At 34.8% G+C, this 11,945-nt stretch overlaps 1 protein-coding gene across 1 annotated transcript in view; it reads right to left on the bottom strand.

The window, feature by feature from the left end:
* Positions 1-11,592, bottom strand: part of Dlc1 (DLC1 Rho GTPase activating protein) — a 384,998-nt gene extending 373,406 nt beyond the window's left edge. Inside the window, exon 1 of the mRNA XM_077792445.1 lies at positions 11,467-11,592. The gene's annotated coding sequence lies outside the window, so the exon portion shown is untranslated. The remainder of the gene's footprint in view (positions 1-11,466) is intronic.
* Between the last annotated feature and the right edge of the window lie 353 nt (positions 11,593-11,945).

Genomic DNA, 11,945 nt, shown 5'->3' on the forward strand with positions numbered 1-11,945 from the left:
TCTTTATTTTTATCCAGTGTAGAAAGAGCAGGCCAACTTAAGAAATGCCAAGTGGTATTACTGTGTCATTCCTAAGCCACATTTACATTTAAGTTGAGCCTGAATTCTGGTTTGATTTCTTTTACAAACGAGAAATATAATTTTCCATGGAGAAAAGAAATCACAACAATTTTGCCCTTAAAAATCTTAAAATAATTGCTAACATAATCCACTCAAGTTTGATAAGTGGTATTTCTATCACATCAAAGTAAGATATAATAACAAGTTCTAAAAGACTCTAACTACAGAGATAGAGATTGTAACTTAGATAGATTCAACACAGTTTTAATCCTGATCTCATTTCCAACTTAGGTTCTTTGGACAATTCCCCGTCATTCTTATGAATGTATACCTTTTTAATTTTAAGGCAAAAATTTGTCATAATTATGATTATGTTTGTCATCTTTATATTTCCTTATCTTGTGATTGTTTCATCTCTACAACTTCTCCTGTTCAGATTTCCTATTTAAATATTGATTTTAAAGTTCATTTAAATCGACTTCTGTGGTTTAAAGCCTGAAAAAAGTACAAGTACATAGAAAAGTGAGATTATTTGCAATTGTATCTGAGCATACTGGTGTCATTTTCTAAATATCTGAATTAACTAAAATCTGTCCTGTAAGAGAGAGAAGTCAGTAAAAAACATGACTTTCCTTATGGGCTTCCCCATCGGGCTGCCTTATTTAAAATTGTATTTCAAATTACTGATTCCTTATTTTGCACATTTATATGACATTTCTTTTCTAATCCTTTCTGTGCATTTTCATTCAAAATGAGCTCAGCTGCTGAGGATTTGGATGGAGGATCTGGAAAAGTGTAGGTCATTCCAGGGTGTTGATTTTATGAAGTGAATTTCCATGGGGATTTTTCACTTCTGAAACACATGTGCTCAAACACCACTGTATTAATATTACAAGAGTCTGTATGCACTTCTAGTTGTGCAATGATTCTGAAAAATGTCTGCGAAACGTCCAAAGTTGCTTTCTGTGACGTTAGTGCATGGGATATTTGGACACAAAGCAGTTACAAAGTTTTCTTTGGTTTAATTTTGTAACACCACTCCTCAACATAAGCATTCCATGGCATACAGTATATATTCTAAAATCAAACAAAATTTAATGTTATTGTATCTAACAATGATAATCGAAGACCTTCTAGTTCGAGAATCATTGACCGACACGTGCTATTTAATGATCATGTTCTACTTTGCACTTGCTTCAGAAATAAACATTCACCTTATAATTCGGCTTGCCGATTAAAAGGACAGCTGATAATAACTATGCTTGATGATTCTATATCCCGTGAGAACAAGTCCCAAAGTAAAGCCCCAGCAGCTGAAATCAAGAGTATAGTAATACAGAAGTGACCATAGTCATATCCTAATCTCTATTCAACTCGTGTTTACTTAGGGCCTACTATGTGGAAGATGCTCTGCTAAACATCAGAAATATAAACCTAAACAATCTATCTAGTCTATCTTTCGTATTGGAGCTTACAATATTGTGTGAGAAACTATGTAAACAAAAATAAAATGTTCTAACAATGGCCACAATAGGTATACAAATGCCATGAAAAGTTGAATGTAGGCGGTCATCAATTTCTTGCCCTCCTTCTCTTTCTTAGTCCATTAGTCACCTTGGAGGGGAGCCACATTTCTCAGTAGCATTTCAGAGAAAAGTGAGAGAAATTTTTCAAAAAAAAATTTTTTCAGAAAATATCCCATAATTAATGATCCAAGTCTTCAGACCGAAGAAAACAAATGGAATATGAAGTAGTAATGGAACCATCCTGGTGAAAGTTCAGAATGTAGGAGGCAAGTTAATGATCCCTAATGCTATCAGACAGAGAATGAGAAATTATATTTTAGGACTTGGGAATGATAATGGTATTGCATTTTTTAGAAGTAACAGCGGAAATAAGATGACAAGCAAATATGCCTTAACAACTCGGATGGGAATTTGTTCCTACCCTAATATTATGTGAAAAATCACTTTAAAAAAAACATTTATTCTCAAAAGCTACTGGATAGTTCTCTATAAAAGATATCACTTAGATAAAGAAAGAAGGAAAGAAAGAAAGAGAAAGATGAATATGTCAGCTATATGTGATAGCTACACTGAGAAGAACTTTATAGTCTAGCCAGACAATTTGGATGGAAGAATTTGTAATAGTTACACAGGAAACTACAAGAATCAATTATTAACTCTAGGAGGACCAGTTTTATTCAAAGAGCGGGGGAAGAGGAATAGGAAAGACAGTGGAGTGACTCTAACATGACTTTCCTATGTACTTATAGGAATACTCCACAGTGAATCTTCACATCATGTACATGCACAAAACTGGAATCCTAATGAGAATAAGACATACTCATGTTTGCATAAATATGTCAAATAAATAGTACTATTGTGTACAAAAAGAACAAAGTAAAGAAAAAAAGAAGAGCGATGCAATCATATGCCACTACCTGGATAAGCTGTGAATTTTTTTATGTAGTCAAAATAAAAAATAGTAAATACTAATTTAACTGAAAATTATGAAACTATTTTTGATTCTAGGGTCTGTGAGAGGTAGGGTTAAGGATGATGAGAGGAATAGGTGTAGAGAGCTAAACCCTCATCTTCTATAGTAGGAAATTAAGAGATAATATCTAAAGTGGAAAAACTATTACATTACCATCACATTATTTAGAAATATGGAGGTAAATGTCAGAAGAAATAGCTAAAAATAATCTACATTCTGATTTTTTAAAATCCAAAATACTACTGCAGATTCTCTACAATATATCTGAAGTGTCCAAACTTTCTCTTTTGCCCCTTCCCCACTCCCTACAGTACTCCCTCCTGATTACACAAATTGCAACCCCACATCTTCAGCAACTTAAAAGTACCATTTTAGATCTTTATCTTGGGCCACCAATGTCAATACAGTGCTGCATGAAATTCTGAGGTGACTTCTTTTAGGGATTCCTTTCCTTCCACAACCCTCCTGGGAATTCCTCAAATTCAAGACAGTTATTCTTGGTAATTATCTTAGTCCTGGACTTTCTGAAATGTTATCTGAATAGAAGTTTAACATTCATAAAATAATATGTAAATAGCGTTCAATCAGCAAATAAATAGGAAAAGAGGAATTCTCCATTGCAGCATTCCTAAACTTTTCTTGGATACCTCACTTGTAGTACTTGGGAAAATGGCAACTTTTAAATTCATCTTCTCAAAAGTGGGTGCCTTGATTTTTCCTTTGGGATTTTACATATATACATATATATACTATATATGTGTATGTATACACAGAAAAATATACACACATTTATATAAATGTACACATATAATATGTATGTATATATGTATATACCTGTACATGTACATGCACATAATATGCATATATAAACATATATACAACACACATAATATAGAAGTATAAATGAACACATGATTGATTTGACTGTATATACATATATTTATATGTATACTTGTGTGTATATCTCTCTCTCTCTATATATATATATATATACATATACAAATACAATAAAGGAATATGTGGTTAATTCCTAGGCTATTTTTAGATACCATCACACAGTCTTCCATATTTAATAGATGGGAAAAGGAAGATATAACAGTATTGTTACCTTCCTTTTCTTACTTTTTTCCTTGGAAAGTTAGAGTTTATTCTGGTTTCACTTAGAGATTTTGTTCATGTTTACCCATCTCATGTTCAATTTCTAGATTATATTCTGATTCTACTGTTGCTTAAAGTGCATGCGCAAACACACACACACACACACACACACACACACACACACACGAGTGACCACAGAACATGTACTCAGTCCCTGTGAAAAAGCAGAGAAGATACAAGGAGAATAATTGCCTTTCACTTAAATGTAGATTACACTTCCTAAAACGTACTTTTGCAAGAAAAGAATGCATCTGAACCAAAAGGATAACACCTCAAAGCTTTGTTACTAAATGGTCTGCGTCATGTTGGTGGGATGGAGACACTGGGAATATGAATATCTTCTTGAAGTTTTAAATTTTGATGTGTATTAGCTACTCTCAGGATGTCAGTTGTGTACATATTATATGACCATGAACATTTATTGGAGTGAATTAGACAACTGGGATAGACAATCAACAACCTAGAACAGACGTGAGTTTAGCTTAATACAGTTCTTCAAATGTGTGGTGAACTAATGTCAAAGTGACCCCTCATCACACATCAGTTGTGCAGGCCCAAATGATGTTCCTTTTTTCTCGATGAAACTGTCAAAAAATCAATTATCCAGCAAACTAGATTGCGCACATTGGGACACTTTCCCACTGCCACCCAACTCAACAACAAAATGAAGAGAAATGCTTTTCACTGACAACTAAAGTATCGAGATGCTCATGTGCAGTCAGAAGGCTCCGTGAAGATAAGAATTTTTAAAAATTTCCTTTATGAGCAAAAACCAAAAATGTTAAACACTTTTAAAAAGCATTTCTATGAGTTTAGTCAAGACAACCAACTTTTATTAAGAGATAATTAGTGCTCTTTCTTTGAAATATTTACGTTATGTAATCCACATTAGAGGAAGATAGAATTAAGTTGTGGGGAAAAGTTTTAATAATACAATGCAAGAATTTATCTCCTAAGAGTCTATGCAGATGTTCTCTCTTTAGCAGCAATCTGTCCCTTAATCCCTCACTAAATCATTCTCCATGTACTTTTATATTCTTTGTCTAATGCTGGAATTTACTCATTATACTTCATTAGTTCTCAATGGAAAACATAAAACTCCTGTTGAATTTTTTATTAGTAAACTGCTCAATGGAGATTCAAATACTTCATATGAAATAGATTCCTTGTCTTTAAGCTGTCTGGAAGTCACAGAAATGTTAACAGATTACAATATAAACCATGTAAAATGAGCCAAGTAGAATAAGGAAGATATGACTTTTTCTGAGAGGCCCATCCAACTTCCCAACACTTTTGGTTTTCAGAAGAAAAATGAAGAAAGTAGGCACAGAAATTAAAAATATTCTTTTAATGTTAATCTATTTTTTTATTTATATCTCAGAGCTTTTATGGAACTTGGAAAATTTTTTTTCTCATTCTTTGCTCTCAGAATAGAGTCACTCCAGGAATCAGGCAAATTTGAAAATTAACCCTTGCCCTCTACTAGAAGTCCGCTCATCAGAAAAGAGCAGGATGTTGCAAAATTGAAAGCTATTATTTCGGTGGTGCCCTATTTTTACCGCCAGGTTCCTGAGCAGTATCTAATTTTCTTGCAGGGAGGAGTCCAAATCCTGGCAGGGCTTGACTTACCACCCACTTCATAGCTCAGGGCAGTCAGTCATGGAGATTCTCTTAAGGTTTTCTTAAGCCACCCACGAGAAATCTGAGGAAATCTTGGAACATTCATGGTATTTTTCCTGCTATCACTAAGACCTTTCTGGGGATATGTGGTTTACAGGAGGTCCTTGATTTAAAACAATCATGAGAGATAATATTTTCTCACAGATGCAGCAATTTCCCGATATCTGTGGTTTTTTTTGGGGGGGGTGGTCTCCATTTTTTATCTTTCAAAAGCATAAAGCCTTTTCAATAGTGTTCCACCCTATAAGTTCAGAGCACCTGTGGCGTTTAGTACTACACTGTGCCTTAGATGAGTTATGCAAAGCAACTAATTAATGAATCATCACTTTGCAGTATCTCTTCTCTATAGAATCCCTTATCACCAAGGAAAAGTATTGCCTTTTCTGTAACTTTTTTTCACTTGGAATTTTTCATGCAACAAGAAAATAGCTTAGAGTTAAATTTGGTGCTAAAAGCCTGGTGCCTCCCCCACCCCTTTTTTGGATGGCAAAGTAATATGATTGAAATGTGGTTTCCCCTCATTATATAAAGATATTTCTGTGCAATAAGGGATGTGGGTTATCGTCACCATAGTGAGTTGTGGCTTTGCTTAAGTGGTCACTTTATTTTTAGCTTTGCTATCATTTCTAAGAACACTCCAACAGTAGACCTAGTAATCACTAAGTGTAAATAGAGATAACAGCTACATGAACACAGGTGCTCAAATAGCAAGGTGAAAACAGGGGACTGAGGTTTTAGTCGTTACATAAGCTCAGTTTTTACTGAAGTCAAGAAGAAGAAATTGTTGGAGTCTTAACCAGTTCCATTAGTTCAGTATCCTTTTAGGGATCGATGCCTCTGATACAGCTTTCATCTTACTTATGCTTAATATCCATAATTTTACTTCATTTTATTTTCTACCTATATGCTTGATTTTATCACTGCTTGCTTTCTATATGAACTCATGTAACTTTTCTTCTTTTTCTAATTTTTTTTTTATGATTGCAGATGGACCTTTATTTTATTCATTTATTTGTAGGTGGTGCTGAGAATCTAACCCAGTGCCTCACACATGCGAGGCAAACACTCTACCACTGAGCCACATCCCCAGCCCTGGAATTATGTAACTTTTCATTTAAAACGATTTGTAGAAGATCATGCTTCTGGTTCTTAAGCAATATTAAGGGAATCAGAAACTTTTCATGATAATGGTAATAGTAAAAGCAGAAAAAATTTCCATTTATTAAGAATGTGTAATGGATCAGGTACTATGTTTGGTGTGTTACTTATACTATCTCCTTTAGTAGTAATACAAAATACTCATAAATAAGAAGAAATGTTTGCAGGACTAAGTAAACAGCTTAATATCAAATAACTTTCGCTGGGCAGGGATTATTATCTCCTTATTTTATAAAGGCAAGATATTGTTAAAGAATCCCTTTTTTTTCCCCTGATGCTGCCTTATTTGCCTAAATTCTATGTGACTTCGTTTTAATCACATCTATAATGGAAATACTGAAAAGTTGTTGAGGGGAAATAATAACAATGAACTAACATAATCATAATGAGATAATAACACGCACAGAGCACTTAATTTAAGGCACACTGCAAGTACTCATGGAGGCTCAGTGCCACTCTGGGTGGCTGCTGCTGCTGCTGCTGATGATGATGGTGGTGGTGGTGATGGTGTTGATGGTGGAGATGATGATAATGATGATGATGGAGATGATGAGAAGGACTCCATAAACTTTTGACTGATCTTGGGTGCAGAATTCATGGCTGAGTATGAGCTAAATTTAACTCTTGCCTTTATTTCAGTATATAGGTGTGATCAGAACAAAAAGTAAAATGCAATGATTCAAGGACTCAAATGGCATAGAGTCAAAGCCAGCACTCTGAGCCTGCCCAGGACTTTTCTGGCGAACCACTCTATTTAAATTGTGGAAAAATCACTAGTGCTCTGTTCTCTCTGCTCTCATGTAACTTTTCATTTCAAAAAGCTATTTCTGGAAGCTCATGCTCCTGGTTCTTAATTAACTTGAAATTTCATCTTACAAGAGTGATGCTAACCTCTGGCCTCAGCCTTTGATGACTTTTGCCAACCACTTATTTTTCTTCCCCTTTAACAATTATTATTCTATCATTAATAGGATATCTGGAAAAACTCTCACAGATTAACACTTTTCAATCCTGATTATCTTTTGCCTTCCTCTCCCTTTTCCTCCCAATCATTCTACAAGCATTTATTGACAAGTGGTATTGACAATTCCTAACATGCTAGATATTTTGCTAACTGCTGGGGGAAAAAAAGAAGCCCTAATTAAATCTCTAAACTTGCTCTTTGGTCTTTCTAATTTCCTTTAGTAGGACCGATTTTTCTTTGAATTGTTTGAACTGTATTACTAAAATATTGTATTACTACAGTCCAATACAAAAGCAATCTTCACACATACAAACAGCTACAATAGTCTCTTCCTTTCATCTCTCAATGAACAAATTCATATGCACTAAGAGAATTGTTGCCTTTCAGATTTTTTGCATCTGAGTTCCTGTTTAATACTCTCAAGTCCACTTATATATACTCTATAATCCTTTGGTCAAAATGAACAATTTCTCCTTAAACTCAATTTCAAAGTTTATACCTCATATTTTTATTATTTAACTTCTTTAAAAATGAAGGCCAGGGCTAGTGCTGTGGCTCAATGGTAGAGTGCTCGCCTGGCATTTGTGAGGTACTGGGTTTGAGCCTCAGCACCACATAAAGATAAATAAATAAAGGTATTGTCCATCTACAACTAAAATTTTTTTTAAAGTTTTTAAAAAATGAAGGCCATATATTTCTCAAAATTCTAAGCTAGCAAATATCAACACATAACCACAGAACTAAATTCTATATCACACTAAAGCCAATCAAGAGTAGTGCTTCTCCATAAACCTGTTTGACTTAAATTGTGCTGAATTTGATTAGGACCTATTCTCCTGTACAATTATTGACATTTCTCTAATTTGAAAATAAAATTCCTGCTCCAGGTCTGGGTCATATTCCATTTGACCCTGTGTTATTCCATGATAGTTTCTAAAGAGTTGATCTCATTGTAAGACAATGCAGTCACAGTTCATTCATTTTGCAAGAAGAAACAAATAAAAAATACATAAATTTTAATTGCCCATTTAGACTTAAGGCCATGGGACCTAATCCTCTATAAATAAGATTAAACTATTCCTTAAGAATTTGTAGCAAGGTGTAAGGTAAGGATAGGTTTGGCAAAATGTAGACAAATTCCTTTTATTAAATTATAATCTTCTTAAGAAAAAAAAAAGAAATGATGAGCTCCCTTAGTAGTAATTGTGCTGTCAATTATAGTAAATGCTGACTGCATTTACTCCTCATTTCATAAGCACAGAGTGTGGTGACTCTGGAGGTGTTGAATAGTGTATCTTTTAGGTGGTATTAATATTAGGAAAGTCAATCTGGTTCAAGAAAATGAACAAAACCAAACCAAACCAAGAAATATTACCCCAGTATCATAACACACATTCTCTCCAAAGAAAGGTCATCTGTTAGAAATGGAATATACTAGTTTTATGAGACAGGCTCTTGCTTGGAAAGTACAGTGCTTCAGTCCTACACAGCAGTGTATATTGTCAGATATGATATATGATACAGATGACCCAGCCAACTCTCCCATTTTACACTGCACTGGTGAGACATTCATTTATATACTGTAAAAAAAAGTCTGTATTCTGTAACTGAAGGACTTTGTAGAAGGCTTAGTGTAGATATATGAACCAAAGGTTTGGAAACAATCTGTAGAAATGAAGGTGAAATAAACCGGGATTAGTTGGTCTAGAAATGTACATTTATGTTTTCATAGTCCATTTGAACTTTTTACATTTCCATTGAAGAAAAAGCACAGAGAACTAAAAATAGGCTGAAGCAATAGAAATTTAGGTTAGATTTTTAATAAAGGTTGAGTATATGAAATTCTTAAACCAATTCCAAAGGAGGAATTGTAAAGTTCCTTCTGAAAGTCACTGGTTGGGATAGTTGTTTTTTTATGATATCATTTGGATACAAGGATGTGAAGTAGACAAACTCTTTTCTAGACCTGTTTTTAAAAAAATGCTAGTTTTAAATTAATATAATCATTAGCATATGAATAATTTTCTTGAATGAGCATGAAACATAAATAGTCATAAAACAATTTACTCCTCTAAAGAGTTTTTTGAAGCCAATAAATCTTTTTAAGAAAACATTTGCATTTGAATAAACTATATGATTTAGTGAATTTGATTGTTTTTAAAAAATCATGTTTTTTCCTCATTAGTCACATTGGTATAGCTTTAAATCTTTGTGTTTCTTCATTAGAAACTCTAGTTTTCTTTCTGCAAAGTAATCTTCCAGTGGACACGGTCATACTTCGTCATGCATATTTATTATTTGAGAGAAAGACATTGCGGAATGAAGATATCTAAATGACAAATCAAGGCACTGTGGTAGTACTGTCATCACTTTTTTGAGCCAGCAGTATGACCTTGGACAGGTCACCTCTGAATGCCATTCGTCAGCTTCCTCATTGACAAATTCAAGAGAATATTGAGAAGTTGTGAACTCTTATGCTCTTTCCTTCTCTATGTTTTATTTAAGAATTTTATTGTCATACTATAAATAAGTCAGAATTTCTTCCCTTCCTCCCTTCCTTCCTCCCTTTTCCCTTCCTTCCTTTCCTCCTTCCCTCCTCCTCTCCCTCTTTATCTCTCTTTCCCTCCCTCCCTCCTTCTTTTCTTCCTTCCTTTCCTCATTTTCTTTTCATGGAGCTGGGGATGGAACCTGGACCTCACACATGGTAGGAAAGTACTTCACCACTGAGCCACACCCCCAGTCTACAGAATTTCATTTTTAACATTTAAAAAATAAATGCTGTTTCTCATATTTTAATTTTATCATAACTTGAATTGTTAGTGAACAACTGAAAGTCATCAGTGTATTCTTAATTTCTGATCCAACTGTCAAAACTTCCCTCCTTTACTATGTTTTCTCATGCATCTTATACATTTGGACATTCATGTGAATAGTATTCCCTTTACATACCATTTTATATTATTTCCACAAGATAATCATTTTTATTCTGAGTATTCAGGAATATCACAGTATGTTATTTATTATAAGCCCATGCTACTTTAATCCTTACTAAATTTCTTTACTCATAGAACACACATTTAAATGTGAAGACATATTAGATATTAGAAGGCATAACAGAAGACATATTTTATTCTAGTGGAAATGTAACTTTAGATTATACTATGTATGGACATATGATCAGTTTTTGTGTGATTTTACTAATTTTGGCTACTTTGAAATAGGAGTGTCATTGTCATTGAGATTTACTTCAGTTATTCAAAACAGTCACACAAAATATGATCTAAGGATTGAATGAAGGAAATTTAATATGAATTAAATCCACTTCTGATGTTTACATTTCCCAAACTCACGTTAAATACAGTTAGGAAAGACGTAGTATCTGAAATTTCAAGTTGACCGCTTTAAAAACATGAAATCTTTAGGATGTACCAAAGCAGCTTGTGGCTGAAACTGGTTTGGGGAAATAGTGAAGAATCCAGCCTTCACAGTGTTAATTGTGACACACACACACAAATCTTTGGGCGCTCATGATTAAGAAAAAAGTCACTCTAGTGCTATCTACCCTTTCCTTTGGCAAAAGAAGGGACAATTCATTTACACCTCACCCTTCATGTGTGAAGAGATGGGATTTGTTTCATACTCTGCCATGTGGTAGAAAAACAGTCCTTATAGCTCTATTAATAAATAGGAATAAGAAGGAATGGAAACAAAGTGCGACTTTAGAGAGGAAAAGAGGAAAATCTGTATGGAGTCTATTTTAGCAATGACATTTGGCTCAAAAACGACTTGACTCACAGTTTTCTACTTACTAAACGTTTTCCACTTCTGGAACCAGGGCTTAGCTCTGAAACCTAGGAAATCACCAACTCTGCGCAAGATGCTCACATTTCTCTCCCTCTTGCTTCTTCAAAGATTACCTCTAAGCATAGACAATCTGAGCTTCTTACCTAGACAGGAGGAGACGCAAAGCCAGGGCATGACACCGTCCAGACTCGGGCTAGGAGAGCAGTCGGTCCCGTTAGCTTCTCCAAAATATAAGTCCACATTTCGTGGTGGAGATCCTGGCTCTATTCTAGGCAGTTTTACGCAGAGTGTGATTCTAACAAAAACACCCTCCGCAGCTGGAGGGAGCCTCCGCTGAAGCCGGATCCTGTCAAGGCGTTCCTAGTGACTTCTGTCTACTAAATTCAGACTGATGTTTTGCGAAAGGGGCCTCCACCACCAGGCCCAGATTGCCTGGAAAGTATTTCCTGCCTGGGAGAAGTGTGCATGTGAGAGAGGCTGCACGAAGCGGAGGGGAGGGGTGGAGAGAGGGCAGGGCGCCTGGGCTTTTAGGAGTTCTGAGTTTTCACAGAAGTGAAGTGAGTTTGTCAAAGCTCTTGAGGTGATTAGCTAGAGAGTCATAAGGTCCTAAAGCTCTTTCTAT

This window comes from Urocitellus parryii, chromosome 14 (assembly GCF_045843805.1).
Source record: "Urocitellus parryii isolate mUroPar1 chromosome 14, mUroPar1.hap1, whole genome shotgun sequence".
Taxonomy (NCBI): domain Eukaryota; kingdom Metazoa; phylum Chordata; class Mammalia; order Rodentia; family Sciuridae; genus Urocitellus; species Urocitellus parryii.